The sequence below is a fragment of the Salvelinus alpinus genome, chromosome 31 (genome assembly GCF_045679555.1).
Source record: "Salvelinus alpinus chromosome 31, SLU_Salpinus.1, whole genome shotgun sequence".
Taxonomy (NCBI): domain Eukaryota; kingdom Metazoa; phylum Chordata; class Actinopteri; order Salmoniformes; family Salmonidae; genus Salvelinus; species Salvelinus alpinus.
The window spans coordinates 23676831-23695603 of NC_092116.1; the positions used below are offsets into that span (position 1 = coordinate 23676831).

At 43.9% G+C, this 18773-nt stretch overlaps 1 long non-coding RNA gene across 4 annotated transcripts in view; it reads right to left on the bottom strand.

The window, feature by feature from the left end:
* Window positions 1-1172: 1172 nt before the first annotated feature.
* LOC139561908 (uncharacterized) overlaps window positions 1173-18773 on the bottom strand; it is a 30151-nt gene continuing 12550 nt past the window's right edge. For all 4 annotated transcript variants that reach the window (XR_011672246.1, XR_011672244.1, XR_011672243.1 and 1 more), the window contains 2 exons: window positions 17099-17206; window positions 1173-1535 (listed from right to left, as the gene is read on the bottom strand). This is a non-coding gene — a long non-coding RNA (uncharacterized lncRNA). The remainder of the gene's footprint in view (window positions 1536-17098; window positions 17207-18773) is intronic.

Here is an 18773-nt window from a genome sequence, read left to right on the forward strand (position 1 = left end):
TTGGTCGGCCCAATTGAGGTAGTATGTACATGAATGTATAGTTAAAGTGACTATGCATAGATGATAAACAGAGAGTAGCAGCAGCGTAAAAAGAGGGGTTGGGGGGGGCACACAATGCAAATAGTCCGGTTAGCCATTTGATTACCTGTTCAGGAGTCTTATGGTTTGGGGGTAAAAACCGTTGAGAAGCCTTTTTGTCCGAGACTTGGCACTCCGGTACCGCTTGCCATGCGGTAGTAGAGAGAACAGTCTATGACTGGGGTCTTTCACAATTTTTAGGGCCATCCTCTGACACCGCCTGGTGTAGAGGTCCTGGATGGCAGGCAGCTTAGCCCCAGTGATGTACTGGGCCGTACGCACTACCGTCTGTAGTGCCTTGCGGTCAGAGGCCGAGCAATTGCCGTACCAGGCAGTGATGCAACCAGTCAGGATGCTCTCGATGTTGCAGCTGTAGAACCTTTTGAGGATCTCAGGACCCATGCCAAATCTTTTTAGTTTCCTGAGGGGGAATAGGCTTTGTCGTGCCCTCTTCACGACTGTCTTGGTGTGTTTGGACCATTCTAGTTTGTTGTTGATGTGGACACCAAGGAACTTGAAGCTCTCAACCTGCTCCACTACAGCCCCATCGATGAGAATGGTGGCGTGCTCGGTCCTCCTTTCCCTGTAGTCCACAATCATCTCCTTAGTCTGGCACCACCCGGCCAGGTCTCTGACCTCCTCCCTATAGGCTGTCTCGTCGTTGTCGGTGATCAGGCCTATCACTGTTGTGTCGTCTGCAAACTTAATGATGGTGTTGGAGTCATGCCTGGCCATGCAGTCATGGGTGAACAGGGAGTACAGGAGGGGACTGAGCACACACCCCTGAGGAGCTCCAGTGTTGAGGATCAGCGTGGCAGATGTGTTGCTACTTCCCTTCATAGGCAGTTTCCCACAATTACCCCAATTTTACCATAGTAAATTGAGGGCCATACAGATGTAGGATCTTAATTCGAGCCAGTTTGCTACAGCAGAAAAATAATCCTGCAGCAACAGGAAATGTGAATTATTATGTGTATTGTATTGTATTGACTCAGAGGTGTGAATACTTATGTACATTAGACATTTCTGTATTTCATTTTCAATATATTTGCATTTTCAATAAAGTAATTAAAATGTATACTTTAAGTAAACTGTTTTTATATATTTTTAATTGAACATGTTTATGTTAATCTCACATAACATCATTTGAAAGTTATATTTAAAGCATTAAGGTGTCTGTAGCTTCGTCGCGAACCAGGAGGCGTCACAACGACTTCCTTTCTATAGCTTCCAAAATGGAGGTACCATGGCTTCAACAGTCATCTAGTGTATATATTAATCAATGGGTGGGTCCGGGGAACCAGGGACTCTAGAACTGCGATCTAGAACCCTACAGCTTGGGTCAGAGGAAAACCCACCACAGAGTTCACCTTGTCTGAGGTGAACTCTGCCCACCAGGATGGATGCTCTAGAACCTTGTTCCCCTCCATCACCGTAGACCACAGCTTCTTACACATCTAGAACACAGGAGAGAGACAGAGAGAGATGATGGAATGATTAGGAAAGGTGAGAGAGAGACAGAGAGAGGATGGAATGGAATTAAGAGAGATGACAGAGAGAGAGAGATAGAAAGAGAGATGTTGGAATTAATAGGAAATGTGAGAGAGTGAGTGAGTGAGACAGTGAGTGAGAGAGACAGAGAGAGAGACAGAGAGAGAGCGAGACAGAGAGATGTTGGAATTAATAGGAAATGTGAGAGAGAGAGAGAGAGAGACAGAGCGACAGAGAGAAAGAGATGTTGGAATGAATAGGAAATGAGAGAGAGAGAGACAGGGAGAGAGAGTGAGAGAGACAGAGAGTGAGAGAGAGATAATGGAATGAATAGGAAATGTGTGAGAGAGAGAGAGACGGAGTGAGAGAGAGAGAGAGAGAGAGAGAGAGAGAGAGAGAGAGAGAGAGAGAGAGAGAGAGAGAGAGAGAGAGAGAGAGTGAGATGATGGAATGAATAGGAAATGTGTGAGAGAGAGAGCGAGAGAGACCGAGAGAGAGATAGACAGAGAAACAGAGCGAGAGAGACAGAGAGAGATGTTATATAATATCATAGTAGTCCAGCTGTTAAATCTTATCTAGCTGTACACTCACCTATGACTAATTACCACTAGTTTACATTAAAAACATGTGCAAACGTAGTGTGTGTGTGTGTGTGTGTGTGTGTGTGTGTGTGTGTGTGTGTGTGTGTGTGTGTGTGTGTGTGTGTGTGTGTGTGTGTGTGTGTGTGTGTGTGTATATATACTTTGTGTCAAAAACATAAACCTCAGTGTTTTTATAAATACTGCATCTAGTCAGCAGCATTACTCAACCAGCTCTTCTCAGAAACTCCTCCGTTCATAACAATCTCTTTCCAGAAACTGTATTAACACAGCTTAACACAGCTATAAACGTAATGCTTTGCTTGTAATGTCTGTGGTTGTTGTGACTTACTAAGCCTGTCTGGTTTGTTAGTGATTCATACTGAAGAGACGGAAGGTGACTAGGAGTAGATTATGGCTTATGATAACAGTTTGACTACCCTCCAGGGGGTTATGATAACAGTTTGACTACCCTCCAGGGGGTTATGATAACAGTTTGACTACCCTCCAGGGGGTTAGGATAACAGTTTGACTACCCTCCAGGGGGTTATGATAACAGTTTGACCACCCTCCAGGGGGTTATGATAACAGTTTGACTACCCTCCAGGGGGTTATGATAACAGTTTGACCACCCTCCAGGGGGTTATGATAACAGTTTGACTACCCTCCAGGGGGTTATGATAACAGTTTGACCACCCTCCAGGGGGTTATGATAACAGTTTGACTACCCTCCAGGGGGTTATGATAACAGTTTGACTACCCTCCAGGGGGTTATGATAACAGTTTGACTACCCTCCAGGGGGTTAGGATAACAGTTTGACTACCCTCCAGGGGGTTATGATAACAGTTTGACCACCCTCCAGGGGGTTATGATAACAGTTTGACTACCCTCCAGGGGGTTTTGATAACAGTTTGACTACCCTCCAGGGGGTAATGATAACCGTTTGACTACCTTCCAGGGGGTTATGATAACAGTTTGACCACCCTCCAGGGGGTTATGATAACAGTTTGACCACCCTCCAGGGGGCTATGATAACAGTTTGACTACCTTCCAGGGGGTTATGATAACAGTTTGACTACCCTCCAGGGGGTTATGATAACAGTTTGACTACCCTCCAGGGGGTTAGGATAACAGTTTGACTACCCTCCAGGGGGTTAGGATAACAGTTTGACTACCCTCCAGGGGGTTATGATAACAGTTTGACCACCCTCCAGGGGGTTATGATAACAGTTTGACCACCCTCCAGGGGGTTAGGATAACAGTTTGACTACCCTCCAGGGGGTTAGGATAACAGTTTGACTAGGGGTTGCCATTCTGTGGTCTATAGAGTGAGCAATGCATGATGAATAACATGCATTGATCTGTATGATTTTGACCTTTATAATAAGAACAATTAAAAATATAGATTTTTACATACACCGGATAGATGCATTGAAATGTGTTGTTTTACAGGGTCAGTCAACCATTGTAGTACGGTGCCCCTGGAGCAAATTAGGGTTAAGTGCCTTGCTCAAGGGCACATCGACAGGTTTTTCACCTTGACGGCTTGGGTATTCGAACCAATGGCCTTTTGGTAACTGGCACAACACCACGTAACTGCTACCCGCTGCCCATTTAACCCAAATCTTATTTGTCACACACGCCGAATACAACAGGTGAAATGCTTACAAGCCCTTAACCAACAATGCAGTTTTAAGAAAAATAAGTGTTAAGTAAATAATAGAAAATAAAAAGTAACAAATAATTAAACAGCAGCAGTAAAATAACAATAGCGAGGCTATATACAGGGAGTACCGGTACAGAGTCAATGTGCGGGGGTACCGGTTAGTCAAGGTAATTGTGGTATGTACATGTAGGTAGAGTTAAAGTGACTATGCATAGATAATAAACAGCGAGTAGCAGCATTGTAAAAGAGCGGTCTGGCTAGGCATTTGATTAGCTGTTCAGGAGTCTCATGGCTTGGGGTTAGAAGCTGTTAAGAAACCTTTTGGACCTAGACTTGGCGCTCCGGTACCGTTTGCCGTGCGGTAGCAGAGAGAACAGTCTATGAAAAGGGTGACTGGAGTCTTTGACCATTTGACCTTTGACCAGTTGGAAGGCATAGTGGGATTTCTTATAAGCTTCCGGGTTCGAGTCCCGCTCCTTGAAAGCGGCAGCTCTACCTTTTAGCTCAGTACCCTTTGTCATACAACATGTTGTTTTCTTCTCCCTTCTAACCTGAACTGCACTACGAGAAAGCTATGCATGTATCAAACCATGCTTATAATGGTGTTATAAGGCCTGCGTGTCAAATCCAACTGCCCTAATATTAACTATATCACTAGTCATCAATGGATTCTTTCCTCTTCGTTGTTGATGAGTTTGACCCCTATTCAGAGTGTATATTCAATGCTTCCCTCCCCATTCCATAAGAACTTCTGGGAAGTTCTGGAATTCCCCTGTGCATCTGGGTTCAATCACCAGCGCTGTGTTGCTTTGGCAACACCTTTAGTCAGGGCGTTGATTGATGCAGCATGTCTTGTTATTGTCATGGTAACAGTCACCCAAATAACACTCTATTTCCTACATACTACACTACTTTTGATCAGAGCCCTATGGGCACTAGTCAAACGTGGTGCACTACATAGGGATTGGGGGGCCATTTGGGACAGAGCCACCATCTCACTGACATCACCACTGCAGCATTGGTTAGTATGGGTTTGGGTAGCTGTTGCCGTGGTGATCTACATCGCTGGGCATTTGTTATGCCTCTCTGGATCGTGTTAACGCAATTAAGAAATAAATGGGTTTATAATCTACGGACACAAATTTTGAACTGAAATGGTGGCGCTATGGGTTCACTTGGAGGAACGAAACTTTATGCCCACGAACACACAGTTTGCACAGTCTACACAGTCTGCATAGGGAGCAGAGGCAGTCCGACTCACACATGCGTGAGGTTGGAGAGAAATGCCATTACGTCAACGACATAAAGCAACACTACTGTAGTTAAACGTCTGCTGTGAAACTACGACATCATAAAAGTTGCACCTGCGAATGTCCATTAAGTTAACAACAGCATTGTGTTAACACCGGCTCCTGCTAATACTATTCCTACTGACTATGACCAGGGCCAAGAGTTTTTCCTGGTCAAGTTATGAGTTCAGGAAAACTCCTATCCTTAACTACAGAACGCAACAGCTCATACTATTGTGACTGTTCTGTTGTACTGCTATAAGGTCACGATGATGATAAAGATATTGATGAATTATCAACTTGACTTCGACTTGCTTAAAATTGTTCTGAATGATTCTACTACTCAGCCCAGCCTGGAGGGCATATTTATCCCACTGTGTCCAGAACTGGTTTATTATCATACATCTCCATGTGTTGTGGACTGTCTATATCTCTGAATCTTCACAGAGGGAAAACAGAACATCCCTTTTCTGGGGCCAGAAAGACAGGTGGACTCCTAGCAAAACAGTGATGTTACAGGTCACACACGCACACACCTTCCGTGTGATAGTCGAGGATAATGCATTATTCACACATGCACGTTAAGTGTGTGCGTTTGTTGTGTGTGTGTGTGTGAGTAATGCATTATCCTCGCTCACACACACACACACACCTCTTTCCTCCTTAATGTGTGTGTTCGCAAGGGTAATGCATTACTCACACACACTTAACTCCCCGCACCCCACCCTCACCCCTCCTGGCTGACACTGGGGTCAGTGTTTTACTGGAAGATGACAGCAGCCTCAAACTCTCCTCTCTGTGTCCCAGTAAAAAGCTTCCCCACCCCTCCTTTAGAAGTAAAAAGCTTCCCCACCCCTCCTTTAGAAGTAAAAAGCTTCCCCACCCCTCCTTTAGAAGTAAAAAGCTTCCCCACCCCTCCTTTAGAAGTAAAAAGCTTCCCCACCGCTCCTTTAGAAGTAAAAAGCTTCCCCACCCCTCCTTTAGAAGTACAAAGCTTCCCCACCCCTCCTTTAGAAGTAAAAAGCTTCCCCACCCCTCCTTTAGAAGTAAAAAGCTTCCCCACCCCTCCTTTAGAAGTAAAAAGCTTCCCCACCCCTCCTTTAGAAGTAAAAAGCTTCCCCATCCCTCCTTTAGAAGTAAAAAGCTTCCCCACCGCTCCTTTAGAAGTAAAAAGCTTCCCCACCCCTCCTTTAGAAGTACAAAGCTTCCCCACCCCTCCTTTAGAAGTAAAAAGCTTCCCCACACCTCCTTTAGAAGTAAAAAGCTTCCCCACCCCTCCTTTAGAAGTAAAAAGCTTCCCCACCCCTCCTTTAGAAGTAAAAAGCTTCCCCACCGCTCCTTTAGAAGTAAAAAGCTTCCCCACCCCTCCTTTTACAGTATATAGCCGCATGGGGGGGGGGGGGGGGGGGGTGTATTACTATCCTCATGGGTACCGGAAATACCCAAAAGTCCCCACAAGGATAGTAAAACAAGGAACATTCTCCCTCGTAGGGTCATTTCCCATGTCCCCATGAGGACAAAGGTTATTTTAGGCTTAGGAGTTAGGGTTAGGGTAAATAATACATTTTAGGTCCCCACAAGGATAGTAAAACATACTCTCTGTGTGTGTGTGTGTGTGTGTGTGTGTGTGTGTGTGTGTGTGTGTGTGTGTGTGTGTGTGTGTGTGTGTGTGTGTGTGTGTGTGTGTGTGTGTGTGTGTGTGTGTGTGTATATAAACTTAGTGTCTGAGCCATTGTCGTTAGTCTCCACAGACCCTTCAAATACAAGAACACTGTCTGAGTTAACGGATAAAGAGGCTGTTACAGACAGGAGTGTATAATTAAATCAATGGATGACTGTTAAGCCTACTGTTAGTCATACATAGGAGCACTGAAAGGACTGTGTTTTAATAAGATGTTTTAATGATGATGAATACATAGACATTGTGTTTTAATCAGATCAGTAAATGGATGCTGAATACATGAATAACTTCCACCACACACCCCACACACACAGCCTTCTACCACACACAGCCTTCTACCACACACAGCCTTCTACCACACACCCCACACACACAGCCTTCTACCACACACCCCACACACACAGCCTTCCACCACACACCCCACACACACAGCCTTCTACCACACACAGCCTTCTACCACACACCCCACACACACAGCCTTCTACCACACACCCCACACACACAGCCTTCTACCACACACCCCACACACACAGCCTTCTACCACACACCCCACACACACAGCCTTCTACCACACACCCCACACACACAGCCTTCTACCACACACCCCACACACACAGCCTTCTACCACACACCCCACACACACAGCCTTCTACCACACACCCCACACACACAGCCTTCTACCCCACATCCCCACACACACAGCCTTCTACCACACACAGCCTTCTACCACACACCCCACACACACAGCCTTCTACCACACACCCCACACACACAGCCTTCTACCACCCGGGCGACTCCCGGGTGGCGCAGTGGTCTAGGGCACTGCATCGCAGTGCTAGCTGCGCCACCAGAGTCTCTGGGTTCGCGCCCAGGCTGGGCTGGGTTCGCGCCCAGGCTCTGTCGCAGCCGGCCGCAACCGGGAGATCCGTGGGGCGACGCACAATTGGCATAGCGTCGTCCGGGTTAGGGAGGGTTTGGCCGGTAGGGAGGGTTTGGCCGGTAGGGATATCCTTGTCTCAGTATGTAAAAAAAAAGAAATGTAATAAAATGTATGCACTCTACTGTAAGTCGCTCTGGATAAGAGCGTCTGCTCTTGGCCGGTAGGGATATCCTTGTCTCAGTATGTAAAAATGTAATAAAAAATGTATGCACTCTACTGTAAGTCGCTCTGGATAAGAGCGTCTGCTAAATGACTAAAATGTAAATGTAAAATGTACCACACTCCCCACACACACAGCCTTCTACCACACTCCCCACACACACAGCCTTCTACCACACACCCCACACACACAGCCTTCTACCACACACCCCACACATACAGCCTTCTACCACACACCCCCACACACACAGCCTTCTACCACACATCCCCACACACACATAGCCTTTTACCACACACCCCACATACAGCCTACCACACACCCCACACACACAGCCTTCTACCACACACACAGCCTTCTACCACACATCCCCACACACACACAGCCTTCTACCACACATCCCCCCACACACACACAGCCTTCTACCACACACCCCACATACAGCCTTCTACCACACACACAGCCTTCTACCACACATCCCCACACACACACACAGCCTTCTACCACACACCCACACAGCCTTCTACCACACACCTCACACACACAGCCTTCTACCACACACCCCACACACACAGCCTTCTACCACACACCCCACAAAATATAGACATCTCAAAATGATATAATTTACGATTAAAGGAAAAAAACATCTGGTAATAAAATAAATTAAGGCATGCAAAGGAATGTCAGCCTAAGAGATTTATATATATATATATTTTTTTTTACCCCACACACACAGCCTTCTACCACAAAGCCCACATACACAGCCTTCTACCACACACCACACATACAGCCTTCTACCACAAAGCCCACATACACAGCCTTCTACCACACACCCCACATACAGCCTTCTACCACACACCCCACATACAGCCTTCTACCACACACCCCACATCCCTCCAGTTATCATAGCCCTGTTATTGTGTGCCTCGCTCCCTGTCTGGCCTTGACTGGGCAATGCCCATCCTTCCTGTGCCATGTTGGCAGACAGAACACAGGTCCTCTACCCCCCACTTGTCCCTCTACCTCACGGGTCCCTCTACCTCACGGGTCCCTCTACCTCATCTGTCGCTGTAGCAATCGGTGAAGTAATGGAAGATCAACATACATGTTTTGTATTTATTTATTTTTTGTTAAAGGGGACACTGCAGTGAAGCTTTTGAGTCCAACATCTAAATTAGGCTACCATGTAGGGAAAGTGAAATCTTACCAATTTGTCTTATATTCTTACTGGAGCTAATAAAAAGTGAAATAAGTCAAAACACATTTTGGATTGATCTGATTTAGTAGTCATAAACACATATGTTATTGATCTGATTTAGTAGTCATAAACACATATGTTATTGATCTGATTTAGTAGTCATAAACACATATGTTATTGATCTGATTTAGTAGTCATAAACACATATGTTATTGATCTGATTTAGTAGTCATAAACACATATGTTATTGATCTGATTTAGTAGTCATAAACACATATGTTATTGATCTGATTTAGTAGTCATAAACACATATGTTATTGATCTGATTTAGTAGTCATAAACACATATGTTATTGATCTGATTTAGTAGTCATAAACACATATGTTATTGATCTGATTTAGTAGTCATAAACACATATGTTATTGATCTGATTTAGTAGTCATAAACACATATGTTATTGATCTGATTTAGTAGTCATAAACACATATGTTATTGATCTGATTTAGTAGTCATAAACACATACGTTATTGATCTGATTTAGTAGTCATAAACACATATGTTATTGATCTGATTTAGTAGTCATAAACACATATGTTATTGGTCTGATTTAGTAGTCATAAACACATATGTTATTGATCTGATTTAGTAGTCATAAACACATACGTTATTGATCTGATTTAGTAGTCATAAACACATATGTTATTGATCTGATTTAGTAGTCATAAACACATATGTTATTGGTCTGATTTAGTAGTCATAAACACATATGTTATTGATCTGATTTAGTAGTCATAAACACATATGTTATTGATCTGATTTAGTAGTCATAAACACATATGTTATTGATCTGATTTAGTAGTCATAAACACATATGTTATTGATCTGATTTAGTAGTCATAAACACATATGTTATTGATCTGATTTAGTAGTCATAAACGCATATGTTATTGATCTGATTTAGTAGTCATAAACACATATGTTATTGATCTGATTTAGTAGTCATAAACACATATGTTATTGATCTGATTTAGTAGTCATAAACACATATGTTATTGATCTGATTTAGTAGTCATAAACACATATGTTATTGATCTGATTTAGTAGTCATAAACACATATGTTATTGATCTGATTTAGTAGTCATAAACACATATGTTATTGGTCTCTGTGAGTTAACACATGACGACCTTTAGCTAATCCTTGTTTGGACAACACCACACATTATGAGCCAACTGGCTTTCGGAGGGCTGCCAAATCAAACGCTTGCTCCTCACACACACACACACACACACACACACACACACACACGTTTTACCATCTTTATGGGGACCATTAATTGATTCCCATTCAAAATCCTATTTTCCTTAATAACCCCTAACCCTAAAATAGCTTTTTTCCTTTTTCCCACTTGTCAGAATTTTCCTTGTTATACCAGAAGGTCCTCACAAGGATAGTAAAACCAAACACAAACTAGGGAAAGGCATTTGAAATGATTTCACGACTTGAATAATATCATATTTTTTCAGATATCCGGATAATCAAAATACATGTGTTTTAAAGAAATAATATGTATTTTTAAACTTCAAATGGAGACTTGCTCACACGACTTGAGAGAGAGCCACTGCTTGTTTCAACAGAGGGGTGGGGGAGGGGCAAGAGTGGAGCAGGGGCCAGTGTGTGTGACAGTCTATGTGATGCACGGTGAAAGAGAGAGAACATAGTCAAACCGACTCGCGCTAATTAGACAAACTTGTTACTGCCACCGTTTATCGATCGTACCATCTGGTAGTGCCGGTCTTGACCGCAATCGTTTTAAAGAAGCTAGCTAGCTACAGTAGCCAGCTACGTTAGAGGCGGCCTTGTCTACAACAACAACTCCATTCATATGAAACAACAGCCTACAAGACAGGAATGTCCTCCCTCCCCCTCCTGTTCACATTGGCAATTGAACGACTGCAGAAAGACAGGACGCAAACATGTCTAAGCTACCGGTGCGTCTTTCTTTAAATAGTATTTCTTATAAACATTCAGTCTGGCTGAATGTTTTCTTTTTTTTTTCTCAAAAATGAATACTCTCCCAAGTAATGGAATACTAACGTCCGTTAAGATGTTTGAATAACCGTGTCTATCCCCAACACAAACCTCCTAAACCCTCATTCTTCAGGAGCCAGAGAAGAGATATGAGAAAAGGAAGGTCTCTCTCTCTAAGTCCTGTCTTGAAGACATTTAAATACATTGGTGTTCATCCATATTTCTGTAACTACAAGTCTCTCACCATTGCTGCTTGTTATAGACCCCCCTCAGCCACCAGCTGTGCCTTGGACACCATATGTGAATTGATTGCCCCCATCTATCTTCAGAGTTTGTACTGTTAGGTGACCTAAACTGGGATATGCTTAACACCCCGGCCGTCCTACAATCTAAGCTAGATGCCCTCAATCTCACACAAATTATCAAGGAACCCACCAGGTACAACAATAAATCTGTAACCATGGGCACCCTCATAGATATCATCCTGACCAACTTGCCCTATAAATACACCTCTGCTGTCTTCAATCAGGATCTCAGCGATCACTGCCTGCGTCCATAATGGGTCCGCGGTCAAACGACCACCCCTCATCACTGTCAAAAGCTCCCTAAAACACTTCAGTGAACAGGCCTTTCTAATCGTTCTGGCCCAGGTATCCTTGAAGGATATTGACCTCATCCCGTCAGTAGAGGATGCCTGGTTGCTCTTTAAAAGTGCTTTCCTCACCATCTTAAATAAACATGCCCCATTCAAAAAAAATTGAACTAAGAACAGATATAACCCTTGGTTCAATCCAGACCTGTCTGCCCTTGACCAGCACAAAAACACCCTGTGGCGTTCTGCATTAGCATCGAATAGCCCCCGCAATATGCAACTTTTCAGGGAAGTCAGGAACCAATATACACAGTCAGTTAGGAAAGCTAAGGCTAGCTTTTTCAAACAGAAACTTGCATCCTGTAGCACTAATTCAAAAAAGTTTTGGGACACTGAAAAGTCCATGGAGAATAAGAACACCTCTTCCCAGCTGCCCACTACATTGAGGCTAGGAAACACTGTCACCATTGATAAATCTACGATAATCGATCATTTCAATAAGCTTTTTTCTACGGCTGGCCATGCTTTCCACTTGGCTACCCCTTCCAACAGCTCTGCACCCCCTGCAGCAACTTGCCCAAGCCCCCCCCTCCCCCACTTCTCCTTCACCCAAATGCAGACAGCTGATGTTCTGAAAGCTGCAAAATCTGTATCCCTACAAATCAGCTGGGCTAGACAAACCTCTTTCTAAAATTATCCGCCGAAATTGTTTCAACCCTTATTACTAGCCTGTTCAACCGCTCTTTCGTATCGTCTGAGATCCCCAAAGATTGGAAAGGTGTCGCGGTCATCCCCCTCTTCAAAGGGGAGACACTCTAGACTCAAACTGTTATAGACCTATATCCATCCTGCCCTGCCTCCCTAAATTCTTCGAAAGCCAAGTCAATAAACAGATCACCGACCATTCTGAATCCCACCGTACCTTCTCTGCTATGCAATCTGGTTTCCGAGCTGGTCATGGGTGCACCTCACGCTCAAGGTCCTAAACTAAATCATAACCGCCATCGATAAAAGACAGTACTGTGCAGCCGTCTTCATCGACCTGGACAAGGCTTTCGACTCTGTCAATCACCGCATTTTTATCGCCAGACTCAATAGCATTGGTTTCTCAAATGACTGCCTCGCCTGGTTCACCAACTACTTCTCAGACAGAGTTCAGTGTGTCAAATCGAAGGGCCTGTTGTCCGGACCTCTGGCAGTCTCTATGGGGGTGCCACAGGGTTCAATTCTTGGGCTGACTCTTTTCTATGTATATATTAATGATGTTGCTCTTGCTGCTGGTGATTCTCTGATCCACCTCTACGCAGATGACACCATTCTGTATACATCTGGCCCATCTTTGGACATTGTGTTAACAAACCTCCAAATGAGCTTCAATGCCATACAACACTCCTTCCGTGGCCTCCAACTGCTCTTAAATGCTGGTAAAACTAAATGCATGCTCTTCAACCGATTGCTGCCGGCACCCGCCCGCCCTTCCAGCATCACTACTCTGGACGGTTCTGACTTAGAACAACTACCTAGGTGTCTGGTTAGACTGTAAACTCTTCTTCCAGACTCACATTAAGCATCTCCAATTCAAAATTAAATCTAGAATCGGCTTCCTATTTCGCAACAAAGCCTCCTTCACTCATGCTGTCAAACATACCCTCGTAAAATCCTACCGATCCCTGACTTCGGCGATGTCATTTACAAAATAGCCCCCAACACTCTACTCAGCAAACTGGATGTAGTCTATCATAGTGCCATCCGTTTTGTCACCAAAGCCCCATATATTACCCACCACTGTGACCTGTATGCTCTCGTTGGCTGGCCCTCGCTTCATATTCGTCTCCAAACCCACTGGCTCCAGGTCATCTTTAAGTCTTTGCTAGGTAAAGCCCCGCCTTATCTCAGCTCACTGGTCACCATAGCAACACCCACCCGTAGCACGCGCTCCAGCAGGTATATTCACTGGTCATCCCCAAAGCCAACACCTCATTTGGCCGCCTTTCCTTACAGTTCTCTGCTGCCACTGACTGGAACGAATTGCAAAAATCACTGAAGCTGGAGACTTATATCTCCCTCACTAACTTTAAGCATCAGCTGTCAGAGCAGCTTACTGATCACTGTACCTGTACACAGCCAATCTGTAAATAGCACACCCAACTACCTTATCCCCATATTGTTATTTATCTTTTTGCTCTTTTGCACCCCAGTATCTCTACTTGCACATTATCATCTGCACATCTATCACTCCAGTGTTAATGCAAAATTTTAATTATTTTGCCTCTATGGCCTATTTATTGCTTTACCTCTCTAATCTTCTAAATTTGCACATGCTGTAAATAGATTTTTCTGTAGTGTTATTGACTGTACTTTTGTTTATCCCACGTGTAACTCTGTGTTGTTGTTTTTTGTCACACTGCTTTGCTTTACCTTGGCCAGGTCGCAGTTGTAAATGAGAACTTGTTCTCAACTGGCCTACCTGGTTAAATAAATAAAAATTCTGTGGCTATATATTTAACAGAATAACTGTATTCTCTATGGTACATTGTAGAGTGTCCTCATTTTCTCACACACACACACAATATCAAAACACTTTCCAGCAGATAAAAGGCCTGCATTCCGTATTATTTTTGGAATGATTCCTAAAATTTAAATCTGTGTCCAATTTCCTTGCCGATTTCCTATTGACATGAGTGCGTGATTTCAAATAAAAGTCAGAGTTAGGTGCAGACACATCCGTCCGTTGACAACAGCACCAGCCTAGTTGACATTGAATAAGGCCCAACTAACGTTTTGTTGAACTAAAGGATGAAACAAGCACACACACCCAAAATGCTCTCTATTCCTAATGACGTGACGACAAGGGTGAGTTGATATTTAAATTCCTCCAGAAGTGATCACAGGCAGTGATTTTTAGTCTTCAAGTTTAGATAGAATAAGGCTCAGCTGGCTTTTGAAACACGCACGCACACCAAATACCCTCTACACGTAATGACACGTGCTTGAGAAAGGTGCGTTTGTATTTACATTCTTACACATTACCTTAGCAGTCTTAACATAGATTTAACCATCTGTTTTGGATTATTACGCCATAGAACCATTATCTTATTCATAGTGCTGTGGGGTGGCGTCATGTTGTGATTAGGGCTGTTACGGTGACCGTATTACCACCACACCGGCAGTCACGAGTCATGACCACAGTCAAATTCCACGTGACCATTTAGTTATGGTAATTAGGCTTCTCCAAGCTCTGATGCTGCTGATGGTCATTAGTAGCCTACCAAACTTGCTAACTGCCTGGTACTCAGCACTCTATTGTCCATCTAATCACTCTGACAACAATGCAAATGTAATCGAAAATCTAATCAAATACTTCATGAGAGCCCATGAGCTCATGTTGTGCAACATTTCTATAGGCTATGCAATTGCGTGAGAAAACAGAGTGATGGCCTCTATTAAAAAGAGGAGGTTCTCATCAGATTTCTATAGGCTAACTAATATACAGTGGGGAGAACAAGTATTTGATACACTGCCGATTTTGAAGGTTTTCCTACTTACAAAGCATGTAGAGGTCTGTAATTTTTATCATAGGTACACTTCAACTGTGAGAGACGGAATCTAAAACAAAAATCCAGAAAATCACATTGTATGATTTTTAAGTAATTAATTTGCATTTTATTGCGTGACATAAGTATTTGATCACCTACCAACCAGTAAGAATTCCGGCTCTCACAGACCTGTTAGTTTTTCTTTTAGAAGCCCTCCTGTTCTCCACTCATTACCTGTATTAACTGCACCTGTTTGAACTTGTTACCTGTATAAAAGACACCTGTACACACACTCAATCAAACAGACTCCAATCTCTCCACAATGGCCAAGACCAGAGAGCTGTGTAAGGACATCAGGGATAAAATTGTAGACCTGCACAAGGCTGGGATGGGCTACAGGACAATAGGCAAGCAGCTTGGTGAGAAGGCAACAACTGTTGGCGCAATTATTAGAAAATGGAAGATGTTCAAGATGACGGTCAATCACCCTCGGTCTGGGGCTCCATGCAAGATCTCACCTCGTGGGGCATCAATGATCATAAGGAAGGTGAGGGATCAGCCCAGAACTACACGGCAGGACCTGGTCAATGACATGAAGAGAGCTGGGACCACAGTCTCAAAGAAAACCATTAGTAACACACTACGCTGTCATGGATTGAAATCCTGCAGCGCACGCAAGGTCCCCCTGCTCAAGCCAGCGCATGTCCAGGCCCGTCTGAAGTTTGCCAATGACCATCTGGATGATCCAGAGGAGGAATGGGAGAAGGTCATGTGGTCTGATGAGACAAAAATAGAGCTTTTTGGTCTAAACTCCACTCGCCGTGTTTGGAGGAAGAAGAAGGTTGAGTACAACCCCAAGAACACCCTCCCAACCGTGAAGCATGGAGGTGGAAACATAATTCTTTGGGGATGCTTTTCTGCAAAGGGGACAGGATGACTGCACCGTATTGAGGGGAGGATGGATGGGGCCATGTATCGCGAGATCTTGGCCAAAAACCTCCTTCCCTCAGTAAGAGCATTGAAGATGGGTCGTGGCTGGATCTTCCAGCATGACAACGACCCGAAACACACAGCCAGGGAAACTAAGGAGTGGCTCCGTAAGAAGCATCTCAAGGTCCTGGAGTGGCCTAGCCAGTCTCCAGACCTGAACCCAATAGAAAATCTTTGGAGGGAGCTGAACGTCCGTATTGCCCAGCGACAGCCCCGAAACCTGAAGGATCTGGAGAAGGTCTGTATTGGAGGAGTGGGCCAAAATCCCTGCTGCAGTGTGTGCAAACCTGGTCAATAACTACAGGAAACGTATGATCTTTGTAATTGCAAACAAAGGTTTCTGTACCAAATATTAAGTTCTGCTTTTCTGATGTATCAAATACTTATGTCATGCAATAAAATGCAAATTAATTACTTAAAAATCATACAATGTGATTTTCTGGATTTTTGTTTTAGATTCCGTCTCTCACAGTTGAAGTGTACCTATGATAAAAATTACAGACCTCTACATGCTTTGTAAGTAGGAAAACCTTCAAAATCGGCAGTGTATCAAATACTTGTTCTCCCCACTGTATATATATATATATATATTTATCAACTTCCTTAATATTAAGCACATTGTTTATCTTTACAACAGGAGTATAGTCTACCCTGCTGGCATGAAAATGAACCACGTGAAAAGCATTCTCTATTCGCTATTTAAGTGCATAAATGACATGTATTTGTTTCCACTGCCCCTGTTCTGAGAACGGTGCATGATAACGGTTCATTCTAATTCCAAACTAACTTCAGACATATATTATTACCATTAACACAACATTTCATGACCGCTACAGCCCTAGTTGTGATGGTGTGTGTGTGTACTATTTACCTGCGAGCCTCGAAGTCAGCCTTGCCAGAAGCCTTCTCTCCTGGGCCAGCTTCCTCTGACTCTCTCTCGTAAGGAAACACACCAGCCATTTATACACTGCCAACAGCACTGAGGTGGGAATATAGAGAAGAAGAAAAATTATTCGGTGTTCTTAATGTTTTGTATACTCAGTGTACAGTATGAAGTAATGGAGGAAGTGAATTTGCCCTTTCTGCTAAAAACAAATATTTCATCAGGGCTCCCGAGTGGCACAGCGGTCTAAGGCACTGCGTCTCAGTGCTAGAGGCGTCACTACAGACCCTGGTTCGATTCCAGGCTGTATCACAGCTGGCCGTGATTGGGAGTCCCATAGGGTGGTGCACAATTGGCCCAGCGTCGTCCAGGTTAGGGTTTGGCCGGGGTAAGCCGTCATTGTAAATAAGAATTTGTTCTTAACTGACTTGCCTAGTTAAATAAAGGTTAAATATATATATATACTGTATATATTTTTTACATCAGGTTATATTTACTATATGTACCTATTAAAAGGGGAAATTAGTTTGGCTTCGGAGATTTCATGAGGTTTTAAACTCGGCCCCTTTTCAGGAACCTGTCTTTCAAAGATAATTCGTAAAAATCCAAATACCTTCACAGATCTTCATTGTAAAGGGTTTAAACACCGTTTCCCATGCTTGTTCAATGAACCATAAACAATTAATGAACATGCACCTGTGGAACGGTCGTTAAGACACTAACAGCTTACAGACGGTAGGCAATTAAGGTCACAGTTATGGAAACTTAGGACACTAAAGAGGCCTTTCTACTGACTCTGAAAAACACCAAAAGACAGGGTCCCTGCACCAGACATCAGCGGCAACAACATCGCCTATGGTCACAAACCCACCGTCGCTGGACCAGACAGGACTGGCAAAAAGTGCTCTTCACTGACGAGTCGCGGTTTTGTCTCACCAGGGGTGATGGTCGGATTCGCGTTTATCGTCAAAGGAATGACCGTTACACTGAGGTCTATACTCTGGAGCGGGATCAATTTGGAGGTGGAGAGTCCATCATGGTCTGGGGCGGTGTGTAACAGCATCATCGGACTGAGCTTGTTGTCATTGCAGGCAATCTCAATGCTGTGCGTTACAGGGAAGACATTCTCCTCCCTCATGTGGTACTAATCCTGCAGGCTCATCCTGACATGACGCTCCAGCATGACAATGCCACCAGCCATACTGCTCATTCTGTGCGTGATTTCCTGCAAGACAGGAATGTCAGTGTTCTGCCATGCCCAGCGAAGAGCCCAGATCTCAATCCTATTGAGCACATCTGGGACCTGTTGGATCGGAGGGTGAGGGCTAGGGCCATTCCCCCCAAAAATGTCCGGGAACTTGCAGGTGCCTTGGTGGAAGAGTAGGGTAACATCTCACAGCAAGAACTGGCAAATCTGGTGTAGTCCATGAGGAGGAGATACACTGCAGTACTTAATGCAGCTGGTGGCCACACCAGATACTGACTGTTACTCTTGATTTAGACCCCCCCTTTGTTCAGGGACACATTATTCCATTTCTTTTAGGTCACATGTCTGTGGAACTTGTTCAGTTTATGTTTCAGTTGTTGAATCTTGTTATGTTCATACAAATATTAACACGTTAAGTTTGCTGAAAATAAACGCAGTTGACAGTAAGAGGACGTT